This window comes from Sminthopsis crassicaudata, chromosome 3 (genome assembly GCF_048593235.1).
Source record: "Sminthopsis crassicaudata isolate SCR6 chromosome 3, ASM4859323v1, whole genome shotgun sequence".
Classification (NCBI taxonomy): domain Eukaryota; kingdom Metazoa; phylum Chordata; class Mammalia; order Dasyuromorphia; family Dasyuridae; genus Sminthopsis; species Sminthopsis crassicaudata.
In genome coordinates this window covers 332,680,734-332,696,085 of record NC_133619.1, presented here as the reverse complement: position 1 = coordinate 332,696,085, position 15,352 = coordinate 332,680,734, and the positions used below count along the sequence as shown (strand labels likewise).

The following is a 15,352-nucleotide window of genomic DNA, read 5'->3' as shown; positions in this document are numbered from 1 at the left end:
TTGAGCAAGGAAATAGCCTTATTAGATCTGTACATTAAATATATTTGAACAATTCCTAGATGTGGGAGTGGGCTATCAGGCTTTGGAGATAGGAGGAAAAAAAAATTGAAACTATCCTACTTTGAGAATTAAAATTTTATCAGAAATCATTTTAAATATGTATTTTTCAAAAGCTTGCTAAATTCTTGAGCATAATTTTTTGTCTTGAGGTTGAATTTTCCCTTCCTAGAATTTGCTATACAAAATATGTATGCTTATATTGGATTTAACATATATTTCTACTATGTTTAACATATAATGGATTACTTGCCATCTAGCGCAGGGTATGGGGAAAAGCGGGGAGGGGAATTGGAACACAGGGTTTTGCAAGGGCTAATGTTGAAGAAAATGTCCACGCATGTTTTGAAAAATAAGAAGCTTTAATTTAAAAAAAAAAAAAAAAAAAAAAAAAAAAAAAAAAAGAATTTGCTATACATAAATTTAGAAATAGAAAGCTTTTTTTTTTTTTTTTTTTTTTTTTTTAGAAATAATGGTAATAGCAATTCACCTTTATATAGGGATAGGAAACTGTACTTATGCATGTCAATTCCTTCTCTGCAGCTAGACTCTACAGAGATGCACACACTTTCAAATTATGGTGCTGGAGATTTTTAAAGGTCTCTTGGACAGCAAAGAGATCAAATCAGTCCATACTTAGAGAAATTAATTCAAACTATTCACTGGAAGGTTAAATACTAGAGCTGGAGCTTAAATACATTGGCCACATAATGAAAAGATGGGACTCATTGAAAAAGACCTTGATGTTAGGAGAGATTGAAGGCAAAAGGAAAAGGGTTTAGCAGAGGATGAGATAGTTAGAAATGGAAGCAATAACTGGGCTTATATCCTAAAAAGATTTTAAAGAAGGTAAAGGGACCTGTATGTGCAAGAATGTTTGTGGCAGCTCTCTTTGTAGTGGACAGAAACTGGAAACTGAGTGGATGCCCATCAATTGGAGAATGGCTGAATAAATTGTGGTATATGAATATTATGGAATAGTATTGTTCTGTAAGAAATGACCTACAGGATGATTTCAGAAAGGCCTGGAGAGATTTACATGAACTGATGCTGAGGGAAATGAGCAGGACCAGGGGATCATTATATACTTCAACAACAATACTGTATGATGATCAGTTCTGATGGATGTGGCCATTTTCAACAATGAGATGAACCAAATCAGTTCCAATAGAGCAGTAATGAACTGAACCAGCTACACTCAGCAAAAGAACTCTAGGAGATGAATATGAACCACTACATAGAATTCCCAATCCCTTTATTTTTGTCCTTCTGCATTTTTTTATTTCCTTCACAGGCTAATTGTATGCTGTTTCAAAGTCCAATTCTTCTTGTGCAGCAAAATAACTGTTTGGACATGTATACATATATTGTATTTAATTTATACTTTAACATATTTAACATGTATTGGTTAACCTGCCATCTGGGGGAGGGAGTGGGGGGAAGGAGGGGAAAAGTTGGAACAAAAAGTTTTGCAACTGTCAATGCTGAAAAATTACCCATGCATAAAATTTTTATAAAAAAAAAAAAATATCCAAAAAAAAAAAAGAAATGGAAGCAATAAACATGAGCTTGGGCAGCTTCAGGAGATGGTGGAGGATAGAAGGACCTGGTTTACTCTGGTCAGATACTACTGATTGAGCACTTCTGACTCTCTGTTCACTTTATCACATTGCCTCTCATTTATTCTGTAAAAGAGGATACCTACAATTTCATGTAACAGTAACCCTATTAAATTAGTATCTGCTTTTAAAAAATTGATTTGAAGAAATAATTGGTTCTTATACTAGAATAAATAGAAGCATAATTAATCAAGCTACATGTTTTTCTCTCCTACCATAGATATTTTTATTTGCTAGACCATTAACCCTACCCTAAGTATATACAAAACTGCTGATTGGGGTGGATAGATTATTATTAAAAAGCAGATTTTTACAGTGGGAATTTGTAGATCTGAAGAGGGAACAGAATTCCCAGAACAGTATTCTGAAATTAAAGGTGATATAAAAATAAAAAGGGAGCCATAAAAATTGTGACAATTTTTTAAAGGAGGAAGGAATGTAAATAAAAATTATTTTTAAAAGGGGTAGCTAGGTGGTGCAGTGGGTAGAGCACCAACCCTGAAGTCATAAGGACCCAAGTTCAAATCTGATTTCAGACATTTAATGCTTCCTGTGTGACCCTGGGCAAATCACTTAACCTCAATTGCCTCATTAAATAAACAAACACTATAGGATATTTCCATTAAATCTGAAGGTATCAATAAGCTTTTGGGGAACATTCTGTTTATAAATTAGCTAGGGAACCTAACCTCAAACCTCTCTTGGGCTAAAATTACCTCTAAAGCAATTCAGAGGGTTTTTTCAAAGTGAAAGTTATAAATCACTTTGAAGAAAACTAGATCTTATAATAAATAGGGGCAGCTAGGTAGAGCAGTGGATAGAGTACCAGATCTGGAGTCAGGAAGATTCATCTTCCTCAGTTCAAATGTGACCTCAGATGCTTAATAACTGTGTGACCCTGTGTGTGACACTTAACCTGTTTACCTCAGTCTCCTCATCTGTAAAGGAAGAAAATGGCAAACCCATCCAGTGTCTTTGCCAAGAAAACCCCAAATGGGGTCATGAAGAGTTGAACATGACTCAACAATAACAGCAAAGATCTTATAAGTTATTATTGTTAAAGGCATATTAACAGTACTGCTGTCTGTGCTTTATATATGTATGTGTATGTGTGTGCTACACACATTGTAATTTTATTTTAAATGGAGGGGCCAATGAGAAAGACCAAGAAGAGCTGTTATTAGACTAATAAGTTAGGGGGCAGCCAGGTGGCACAGTGGATAGAGCACCAGCCCTGAATTCAGGAGAACCTGAGTTCAAATCTGATCTCAGACACTTACACTTCCTGGCTGTGTGACCCTGGGCAAGTCACTTAACCGCAGCCTCAGGGGGAAAAAAAAAGACTAATAAGTTAGATTTGCTGGTGCCCAAGTCATATCATGGGAAACTGGGAAATTAGTGAGATTTGTCCTCTTTCTCTCCCTCTCTTCTTCTCCTCCCCCTCCATTATCTGCCTTCTCTTCCCTCCTGCTGCAACCATGACAGAGCAGCAATGATAGAGTAGTACTAAAGGGGATAGGAAGCAAGGAAAGGAAGTGGAAAGGATGTGCCAAGCAGATGGAGACCAGAGATAGCAGATTATACTGAGGCAGTAAAAATAGTCAGGCATCTTTATAGTAAGGAGCATTGACTTCAACAGACTTTCTTCCATAGCTTTTCCTTCTACAATCCTGTGGGGTGGCAGTGGATAGGGTGGGAGGATATCCCTTTATCATATCAAGGACCCCAAAGAGGGTACACAGCTAAGTTTCTCTGAAGCTAAAATGATTCTGGTCTTAAAAGTACTTAGCACAGTGTCTTACATATATGTAGTAGGCATTTAATAAATATTTGTGGAGTTGAATTGAAAATCAGGAAGAATGCTTGACTTTCTGTTAAAGAAGTGACATTTTTTCAGCTATGAGACACTCACATCCTTTGCAAAGCAATCTAGACACAATCTCCAATCCTAAGAGACTAAGTTAACTCTCCAGGGCTTTTGACCATTGCTGCTTTTGGTCTCTCATGATAAAGATATTTTTTTTTTTTGCCTTGCTGCTTTGGGAGAATATAATTGATGGGCAGGGTTTTTTTTGAAAGTTTGTTGGGAAATTGCCAAAAATCAAATATATCAATTATTAAAGATATAATACAAATGCCCAAAGTGCTGATTTCTTTCCAGATTCCTGGGCACTTACCTTAAATTCCCTCTTTAAGAGACATACAGAAACAACAGTGTACTTTATTCTTGTATGAACAATAGTTTTGCATAAGTAATTTTTACAGAAACTCTACTCATCTAAAAATATGTATATTGTTCTCATTCATTCTGCAAAATATTACCTACTCCTCAGGCAACTGTCTGACCCTTTGATGACAGGACTGAGTCCTAGAGTATTTGCCTATAGTTGACATAGGATCCAATCTACAGACACCCCCTGAGTTCCATGGAAACTTAAGATGATATTTATTTGAGCTTATTGCTTGTATTTCTCTTGAGAATTTATATTCTAATTTGCATTATGGTAATTTTTTATTTTAAAATTTTTTGTAATATAATTTGTTTTGATGTACCACCTTGTATCTTTTCTATTAAATAGCAGTTTCTTATGTCTTATCTAACTTTTCTTTCCTTTCTCTTCTAGCTCTCAGCATTTTATATAGCAGATACTTAGTAAATAGATGGGGAATGGAAAAGTAACTGGTGGTTCAGTGGACAGTGCACTGGGCCTACAATTAGAAAGACTTGAGTTAAATCTTAGCCTCATATAGTGCCTAATGTGTGTATGTGACTCTGTATAACCTTGTGTCACCAGAAAGTGACACTTAACAGGTCACTTAACTTTTGGTTGCATCACAAAAGGATCTACTGGATCTACTGGAGAAGGAAATGGCAAACCACTCCAATATCTTTGCCAAGAAAAACCCATGGATAGCCATAGTCAGAGACTGAACAACATCAACTGAGTAATATCCACACACACACACACACACACACACACACACACACACACACACACACACAAGTTGAGGACAAATTTCTGAGCCTCATTTTCCTCATCTGTAAAATGGAGATAATAATGTTTGCATTATGTAACTCAAGAGGTTGTTTTGAGAAAAATGCCTTGTAAACCATAAAATGGTATGAATGTGAAGTACTAGTGTTATAAAAATGAGGATGAAAGAGGAGGTTTTTCTGTACAGCCAAGTCACAATGTAGTAATGAGCATTAAATTCAACATCCTCATGGAAAAGAAAATATCAGAAATTCACCAAATAGTTTTTTCAATTTTTGAAATTTCTTAGGTGGAATAAAGTATAAATAAATGTAAAATATTGAGGTATCAAAATGTTTATCTTTTTGAGGGGGGAGGGTTCACTTATACAGCTAAATAACCAAGTCAAAGAACCTATTTCAAGGAAAGAAGTGCCAAAAAATATCAAGATAGTTCAAATGAGGAGAACAAGGAAGCCCACATAATATCGAAGGTCAGGTGCAAACTAGAAATTAGTCAAGTCCCAAAGAATTTCTTTATCCCAAAAATAATGTATGTAGGAACTTGAAAGTATGTCCAAAACCAATAATAAAAGTTTTTAAAATACATCTAAGGGAGGAATCCATCTACAGGGACCATCTCATGATGATGGGATAAAATGAAAAGGAGATAACATGGACAGGAAAGTGGAATTGAGGTTGATTCACTGAATCAAGGACAAGATGTAAGGTAGAAGTTGGGGAATCCACTGCAGGTGAACAGATGTTAGCTTTTTCCTCCCTCAATTTCTCTTTTTGCTTCTTCCCTCAGGCCCTTTTCTTTCCCTTTTGATCCTTCTGCTCCTTTTCCCCATTGAATATCTTTCCCTTTTGATCCTTTTTCCCCTGAATCTCTCTCCTGTTGTTTTTTTTTTTTTAGCATAACTTATTTTTTTCAGTAGGCAACAATGTGAAAGGGTTTTTTTGTTTGTTTTTACGAATGAAACTTTTGTTTTGCATATTAAAAATTTGAGGAACGGTTTTGTATTGGTTATTAAGTATCAACAAAAACTGCAGTAGAAAATGCTGAGCATTCCTGTCAATTCAATTCAATGAATATTTGTCAAGCAATTATCAGAGAAAAAAAGTGGATAAAATGAATGTATTCTATTGTTCTCAAAAACAATTTGAGAATATTTGATTTTCAGTCACAGGACAGATGCATTCCCAGTTCTGCCACTTACTTGTAATATGGTCCTGGCTAAGTTTACCTCTGTGAACCTCACTTTCCCCATCCATAAAGTGGGCTTGTTAATAACTGCCTAATCTTCTTTGCAGAATTGTTGTGAAAGCAAAGATGGAAAGTGCTTTGCCAATCTTAAAGTTACTAAGAAGTGGTCCTGCTCCAGAAAAAAGTTTCTCCTGGCACGGATGGTAATAGTGGGGTGGAGATTGGGACTCTGGGTATTTGTCAGACACTTAAGGGTTGGAACTCTTTAGGGAAAGGAGCAAGGAAGGGATGCGAAGGAATGGCAAGGGCCAGGAAGAGTTTGTCCGTTTGTCCATTCATAGAACGTCATGCAAATGACATGCAAATCAGCGCGTGCTCCTTGGGAGTCGGCAGTCCCGGCACTTTGTGTCTGAGGTTCGCAGCGCCTAGCTCCCTCCCTCCCTCCTTCCCTCTCTCCTACCACCTTTCCCCGCCCTCCAGCCCTTTCCCGGGTCTTGTCTTCCTCCCGGCTCCCAGCGCAGCCTGCTCGGAACATCGCTCAGTGGCTGAGGGTAGAGCGAGGAAAGACCGAGAGCCGGGCGGGTGGGCGGATACCGGGCAGCGCTGCTCCGCGGCGGTCCGGCCGCAGAGGGAGCGGAGAGAGGCTCGCAGCCGGCTTGCTCCCCACTTCGCTGCTCCGGGGCGGGCTCCCTGCCACCCGGCTGCCTTCGCCGACTCCGTGAGTACCGCGCTTTTGTCCCACTTGTCTTAGCTCCGCTTAGCTCGTGGCACTTGGAGGGGCGGGGGAGGAGACGGTCTGGGAGGTGGAGACGGCGCGCTCCCCGCTCGGCCACCGGTGCCTGACTTTGTCCAGCACTCTGTCCCTCCCTTCAGACACCCTCTCCTCCCGCGCACGCTTGCCACCCCTGTTCTCTCCTCGGCGATCTGTCAGCCTCCCGTCCCCTCCGTCTGGGCGCCCCTTTCTCCTGTCTCCGAGAGGAAGGGGTGGGGGCGCGCGCCCCGAGTTACGCGGAGGAGAACCGGATTGTGTGGGGAGTTTGGCGTGGGGTGGAGGTGGGGGGCTGTGTGCCCTGAGTTAGAGTTGGCTCTTAGACCGGATTAGGGGCAGGCTTCAATATGAAGACGGACCCTCTGGGATGAGGCTACCGTAAGGGTCTCAGGGAATGGGAGGAAAGAGATGGGAGTTTGTCTCCAGGGGCACCAGCCTGAGGCTTATTTCTCATCTCTTACCTTCTCTGCGGAAGGTGATGCCCACCTTCTTATCTCTACCACATCCTCAGTGTCTCCCAGCCTACCCCCCACATATACCCAGCTCTATGGCTGAGGCCAAAATAGAGTCGGTCTCTTAACTTTCAGTACCACGTTAGCCTTTCAGCGGCGAAGTCTGTGTTCCGGGCAAACTTTAAAAAGCTTGACTAGTCTTTCGCCCTCCTTTTTCCGTAGCCTCCACCTCGGGAGCCCCTGCCTGCCCATTCCGAATCTTGCTTTCCATTCCAGTGGCTCCTTCCTTCCTACACTTTCAGATCCTTTTTTTTTTTTTTTTTTTTAAAGCATTGGAAACATTTGAAAAACTAATCCCTATTGTTATCCAATAAAGATTTTATGAGTTTCTCCTTCCCAATAGTATTTTATTAAGGAATTCAGGAGACCAAAATGTCAAGGGAATGAATAGCTAAGGTTCGAATTCTCTAAGATGGCAGGATAGGCAGTATGAAAATAATTTAGGGGTAGGAGTCTTTCGGGCTGTATCTCCTATCCTTTATTCCATGCAGGTTGTCCTTGGCCTTGGGGATAGAATCGCCAATAGAAATGGTTGTTATTTTCTCATAGATCTCAGAAAGTTACCCTAAATGCCAGCGAGCATATGCCCATTCCTCAAAGCTTCTATGGCTTAGATCACTGAGGTCTCTCTAGACCGTCCCCCTCCAAAATGTACAGAATGTGGAAGTTACCTGTCTTCTCCCCCCTCCCTGAGTCTTTCCCTGGAGTGGGCAGCTTCATTGCTTCATTATCATTGGTGCCCTAATTTCTTTCCACTGCCCCTTCCAGTAATCTTTACAATTGCCCAAAAAGTTATTGTTATTCTATTATGTTCAAGACAACTTTCCATGTCTGTCATTGCCCTATACTAGCTTATCTACACAGAAGAAGGAACAGGATTCCCTCCCACCCCTGTCTGACAACCCGCGTATTAGGCACTCTCTTTGGTCTGGCGACGTGAGAAGAAAAATAATAGTCCCCGCCCTCAAGGAGTTTACAATCTATTAGGAGAGTTTTGACCTGTGTACAAGTAATTATCCTGCAAAGTAAAAATATGATAGGGGTAAAAGGAAGGGTTCAGAAAAAAGCCCTCTCAGAAAATTTGACCGGGGAACAGGGAAAGATCCCAGATGAAGGATCGGGGAGGTGCAAACTCTATCAATGTTTTTCTGAAGGCACATTTAGGATATGGGATGTGGAGAGGAACACTTAGGGTTGGCAGGAGGAACTATTGCTTGAGAGGAGCCAACAATGACAGAATCTGTCAGTAAAATATCTTTGGGACTAGGATTGGAAACGGCCCTAAGGAGTTTGTAGAGATATTTTGGTTTTACTAAGAGGTGGTGGTGATGATGATGATGATGATGATGATGATGATGATGATGATGATGATGATGATAACATTTATTTAATACTTCAAGGAAACTGAGGCAGGCAGAAGTTAAATGACTTGTCCAGAGTCACATAGCTGGTAAGTGTCTGAAACAATATTTGAATTCAGATCTTCCTGATTTCAGGTCCAACACTACCCACTACCAGTAACAAGTAAACATCTTCAAAGCTCTCCTTTCTTTGCCCCTTCCATTTCTTTTCCACTGCCTCTTTACCTTTTATTTCTCCTTTTCCCCTTCCTTTCTTTGTCTACCTTTTTTTCATTTTTCTGCCTTGCTCTCCTTTACTTTTTTCCCCTTTTTGTTTATCCTCCAGTTTTATCCATCCTCAGAGGACTTATGCTCTGAATGGGGTTGTAGTGAGTGAGCATGAATCCCATTGTCTTGCCTAGAATATCAGACTTCTGATTTTCATTATAATTCTGTTCACCTCCCTCTCAACACCTGAAGATTGAGAAGTATGAAAAAGGGGGTGGATTGGAAAAAACTCTAAATATGGGCAATTAATAATGGATAAGTGTTGAATTGGGGGGGACCCTAAGGGCCTTACATCAAGATTTAGCTCCATACTTCTCTATAACTTCAAGGTGTTTTTGTTTACCAAGATGATCTCCCTAACTCCTCATTAACAGAGATTACTTTTTAGAATTGTTCCTTTTCCACTAGCAATGAAAGATTTTTGCAGGCTCATTCTGTCATTAAAGTGGTCCAATTACAGATCATGGAGATCATGAGATATCAAGTAGGGATTGGTTCATTTATTGTATTTTGAGTCTCCTCACACATAGTACCATTTAATAAATGATAATTGATGAATATTGTCAATCAGTTTCAGTTCTTTCCCCTCATTTTACAAATGAAGAAACTTAGATTAAGAAAGTTAAGGTTGAGATAGCAAATTGCAAAAAGAGGATTCAAAAACCAGGTTCTCTCTCTAAATATAAAGCTATTTTTATTACTAATAATTAAAATTTACATGTGTTATAAAGTTTGCAAAATACTTCATGTAATTATCTCATTTGATTTTCACAACAACCTTTAAAGTAGAAACAATTATCCCTATTTTTCAAATAAAGGAACTGAAGCTGCAAGAATATAAAAGCAACTTGCCCAGAGCATACAAGCTAATAAATATATAAGGCTGGATTTGACTTAAAGATTCCATTTCACTTCTAGCACTCAATCCACCATATCACGTAGCTATCTTTTATTCTATCTTCTGCTATCAGTTATACCCCAGAATAGGTTTTCTTGGTGTGAAGCCAACAGGTTTATTCTCTGATCTTGACTTCATTAAGACTACATTTTACTGATTCCCTTCCTACTTACACTTGAGTAATGTGGAGTATTTTCCCAGCTATCAGGAGCCAGAATCTCATTTCCAGAACTTAGGGTAGAGGGTAAGGTAGTTTTTAATTAAGAGAAGACACAAAGCAGCAACATAGCTACAGAAAAGTATGCATATTGCTATAATAGTAATAAAAATTCCCAGGTGAGAGTGTACTAGGGAATGATCGATCAAAAAATAGAAAGGAAAGTTCTGAAAGAAATTGGCAGACTGGTGGCAGTTAATCTGAGAAGGCTTTCTGAAGGAAGTTGAATGAGCAGTTATAACTGGGAGTAAGGAAAACATACATTACTGATGTGCCAGAAGAATGTATTTGTGATAAAACAAAAGCTCCCTGAGGTCAGGCACTGTTTCAATAGTAATAATGATGATACCTAACAGTGCTCTAAGTTCTTTACACATAGTTTATTTTATCTTTACAACAACCTTATAAGGTAAGTGGTCTCTTTCTTTTGCAGATGAGGCTGAAAAGTTGTGAGTTGCCCAAGATCATAGAGCCTATTAGTGGCAGAGGCTGCATTTGAACTTCAGGTTTTTGTGACTCCAAGAACAAAGGTCTATTCATTTCACTACCTAGCTGTCTTCATTTTTTTGACTTTGCATTACCAGGGATTAGCACCATGCCTGATACCTAACAGAAAATTAATATGTGTTTTTTGAATGGTATGGCTTTGAATGGTAGGCTAAAGTTTTCTTTTTTCTCCTCTTTAAAAAAAATCAATTTGATTTTATTTTTAGTTCCACATTCTCTCCTCTTCCTGACTCTGAAAGCAAGGAAAGGCAAATCCATTATGAACATGTATATTTAAGCATAACAAATTCCCACATTGGCCATATCTATATGTGTTTGGTATGTGTGTATGTGTATGTGTATGTGTATGAATCTTCATTCTCAGTTCATTGCCTCACTATCTGGAGGGGAGTTACCCTTTTGATTCTGAGTCCTCTGGAATTCTTGGTCATTGTGTTGCTCAAAGTTCCTATTTAGACAAAGGTTTTCAAAGAGATGACTATAGAAACATTCTTCCAATTATCCAACAAGTATTTATTAATAGCCATTATATGCCAATCACTGACATACAAAAACAAAAACAAAATTAATTCCTGCCCTCCAGGAACTTACATTCTATAGGAGGGAACTACAGACATATAGATAAGTATATACAATAAAAAATGTGAGGTAATTTGTTAGGGGCTTCATGATCATGAAAAGATTCACAGAGGAGGTGGTGTTTAAAGTGATCTTTGAAGGCTATTGGGGAACCTGCTAGGGGAGGTAAGGAGGTACATTCCAGTCATATGGGGAATATCTTTTGCAAAGGAATGGAGATAAAAGGTAGAGGATAAGGGCAGCAAGAAGGCCAGTTTGGCTGGACTAAGAACTTTCTTGGATAAGAGAGCATATATAATAAAATCCTAGAAAGATATCTTGGAACCAGATTGTAAAGAGCTTTTGATGCCAAACAGGAGTTTGTATGTGATCCAGAAGTAATAAGGAGAAACTGGCATTGAGCCAAAGAATAACATAATCAGACCTGTGCTTTCGAACTATCACTTTGTGAAGTAATAAGAACAGGAGATCAATTGTATATAATAACAGCAATGTTGTAATGATGATCAACTATGAAAGACTTGGCTCCTCTGATCAATACAATGATCCAACACAGTTCCAAAGGACTCATGATGAAAAAATGCTTTCCATCTCCAGAAAGAGAATTATGAACTCTTAAGGGCAGACCAAAGTATCATTTTCTCACTTTTTTTGGTCTTCCCCCCCCCCCCTTTTTGCTATATTGCTAATATGGAAATATGTTTTGCATGATTTCACATGTATAATTGATATCATATTGCTTGCTTTCTCAGTGGGTTGAGAAAGAAGTGGGAGGGAAGGAGAGAATTTACAACTCAAGATTTAAAAAGAAAAAAATGTTTAAAATAATAAATATAATTTATCTTTTTTTAAAAAAAAGAAATATCACTTTGGTACCTGTGTGGAGGATGCATTGGAATAAGTAGATCCAGATTTAAGGTGGGGACTCTAATTAGGAGTCTAGACTGGGACTATGATGTAGGATGGAGGGCCTGGAAGGCAAATGAATAATCTGACAATTGTTCCATAAACACTCACAGGTGTTAGCAACCACAGTTAGGTTTCAGACTCAAACCTGGTAAATATGAATCAGAATTATCTAGTAATTATCTCTCTTAGGTTCTTGAGATTGGATTGAATTGGGCTCTTCAACATTTCTTATTTTAACCTTCACTTTATTTGAATTCAATAGACATTTAATGTTCCTACCAGGCATAAGGCTCTGGAGAGTGGAAGACCAAAAAAAAAAAAAAAAAAAAAAAAAGGTTCTTATATTCTACTTTCTAGGAGACATAGGGGTAGATCACTTGCCACATTATTTTCTATAGCACCTTTCACCAATAGAAACTTCTCCATCCCTTAGCAGTGCAATAAACTAATTTCTAAAAATAAATGTCAAAAAGTTCTTTTAACAAACATTAAATAAAATAACCATTTCCACATAGGAATATAAAAAGAATTTAATATAGTCTCTGCTATCCTTTTAAATATATATGCTAAATTCAGCACATAACTTTCAAAGATTTCCTGCTTTTCTGTGATTCTTTCTGGCATTCTGTTCTCTTTTATGTATTAAAACTGCTTTAGTAACTTTTTCTTTTCTTTTCCTTTTTGCCCATTGTTAGCTACTTTTTCCCTAACTCCTTTCTTGTTCCCACTCCAAAAAATTGAAAAAAAAAGAAAAAAGACCAGACTCCTTTTAGCAAATATGCAAAGTCAAACAAACCAAATTCCCATTTTGCATGTCAAAAATGATAAAAAGAATGGATGCAGAGAAACTTGGGAAGATTTGAATGAACAGGTAAAAAGTGAAGTTAGAAGAATGAGAACAATTCATGTAATAACAATGAAATTCAGCAAAATTTACCCTAGGAACTTCTGTTAAAAACATAAAAAATCCCCATTGTCTCATATTGACAGGAAATAAAGAACAGGATTCTCTCTCATTATCAGTAGGATTCAGTTTTGGGAAATGATGTGGTTCCTACTTATTGGGATCCAGTTTTCCTGATTTCATGTCCAAAGCTTTATCCTCTATGTCCATGATGCCTTTCTCTGGTCTTTTTGAGCTACCATCAAAATTAAAGGTCAGAGCTCAAACAGGTTGTGCCTTTTGGTCTTTATCATCTTGTTCCTTTTCCTCTGTCAATAAAATAATTTTTCTGTCTGATGACCTTTTCTTTATTCCATAAATATACTCAGCTCTTTGGTGTCCTAGAAACAAATAAACTAAAAACATCTTTCAATCTCACTATCCCTTCTATTATCCATTCTCTCTCTTCATTGCTGAATTTCTTAAAAGGGAAATAGTGTGACTTCACAGCATCTGTTTCCTTCCCAAATACTCAATCCACAATCTCTTATAACTGTTTCTTTTATCCTTGCCACTCCAATGAAACTTTGTCTTCCAAGGTTTCATGACCTTATAATTTAGATACACTTGACTTTGTTTCTCTTCTCGGTGTTACATTTGATGCTGTGGACCATTCCTCCTTAATACTTTTTTTCTTCCTTGGATGTTACATGACGCTGTAATTAATTGTTCTACTCCTAACCCTCTCACTATTCTTTATTTATGTTTTACTGGTTTCTCATCATACACTTTCATTTCTCCAAGGTCCTGAGTCTTCTCAGAAGACTCTGGTGTCATCAACTGGCTTAAACTTTTATGTCTTTATAGATGACGTGGATCCCTACATTTCCTTCCCTAATCCCTCAAATTTAATATCACTCAACTGTTGTTCTTCCCTTCAAAAATCTGATTACATTCCTAAGGTCCTAGTTACCCAAGGCTCTTAACCTTGGAGCACATTGATTCTTCCCCTTTCCTTCTTTGCATATTTCTTAGCTTCCAATTCCAATCACTTCAAATCTACCATATTTCTTCCATCCAATACTTATTTTCTGGTTGATTATTGTCCTTCATTCTCAAAGAGGAGTAAAATGACATCACCATGTTAGAGTTTAGTTAAAATGTGTCACACAAATAGTCCCTATGAACATTTGGGGTGGACTCTAACTTTTCACTTCATGAGTTTCTTCTGAGCTAATTCAATTCTGCTTTGCACATAGAGCACACACAGCACCTTCTCTTATGAGGGCACTCCATGCTGGACAGTTCTGTGCCAGTATCTTCTATGTCACATCTTGTGAGTGCTAGCCCTGTGTGAGTTCTTTATATATAATAATGTACATTTGGCATTTGAACAATGTAGCCAGTCCATTGGAGCTGTGCTCTCTACTTCTCTAAGCATCCTAATTTAATGTTGCTCTCTCCTTCATGTATTCAGTGTCTCAGCCAAATTAACTGTTCTATATTCCCCATTTTGTCCTCTCCTTTCTCATCTTTTCACTTTCACTCACACTGTCCCCTAAATCTATATGGAACTCTATCTTTACTTTTTACATTTACTCCTTTCTTCGAAAGCTTAACTCTGAAGTCATCTATCTCCTCCAGGAAGCTTACCCTTAGGCTTCCACCTATCTCTACCTCTCCAATCTAAGATCCCTTAAGAGGATTTCTACTAATCTCTCCAAGCTTCTCTTTTTTCTAAAACTTTTTTTTTTTTTTTTCTTTTGGTCTTATCTCACTTTCTCGGATAAACCCTATAGCTCTGTACTTGTCTTCTGCCCCTCCCATTCCATTTAGATTTTAAGCCTGGAGCACAAAGCTTTCTTTCTTTTTTCTTTTTTTAAGTGCTCTTCTGTGTAGATTTTTCAATAAATATTGAAGCATGTACTGTACTATGTATACATTTCATTGTGGAAGTTTAGCAGGTGAATTCTCCACATTTTTGTTAGATTTTTTCCTTCAGTTTGGTGAGGTTTGCTATGGAGGAAACGCCATTCTCTTTACAAATTCTACTAAAAGGAGGGAAGGTAGAGTTTTCTTGTTTGTTATAGAATTTTTAAACTCCTGATAGTCCTTCTGAGTTCTAACCAGAGTTATGTTGTAACTGATTGTTAAATTTCAGTGTGAACATATACATCTCAGAAATCAGCAAACTCTACCAATCAGGGCTTGATTTATTTTGTTAAATTTCAGTGTGAAAATTTTAATAATACACATATACATCTCAGAAATCAGCAAACTCTACCAATCAGGGCTTGAAGAGAAAGGAAAGAGGGTCTGAAGCATTGTATTTCCAGAAAACTATAACCTACAGAGGGTTTGTGTGTGTGTGTGTGTGTGTGTGTGTGTGTGTGTGTGTGTGTGTGTGTGTGTGTGTGTGTTCTTTTCACTTCTTCCTCTGGATGATTTTTAGCACCATTGTTTGATTTCTTTCTGGTCTAGGGCCTCAGGATTGTTACAGTCTTGCCACGATCAGATGACAATGAGTAGTAGAGCCTTAATTAGAGGTCTGTGCTTTGTTCTAGATCTAAAGTGTCTATCCTCAGTTTTA

The 15,352-nt window shown here is 38.0% G+C and overlaps 1 protein-coding gene across 2 annotated transcripts in view; it reads left to right on the top strand.

The window, feature by feature from the left end:
• The first annotated feature begins 6,248 nt into the window (after window positions 1–6,248).
• MYLK (myosin light chain kinase) overlaps window positions 6,249–15,352 on the top strand; it is a 424,364-nt gene continuing 415,260 nt past the window's right edge. The window contains exon 1 of one of the 2 annotated variants that reach the window (XM_074301410.1): window positions 6,249–6,578. The gene's annotated coding sequence lies outside the window, so the exon portion shown is untranslated. The remainder of the gene's footprint in view (window positions 6,579–15,352) is intronic. The other variant, XM_074301411.1, reaches the window with a different exon arrangement.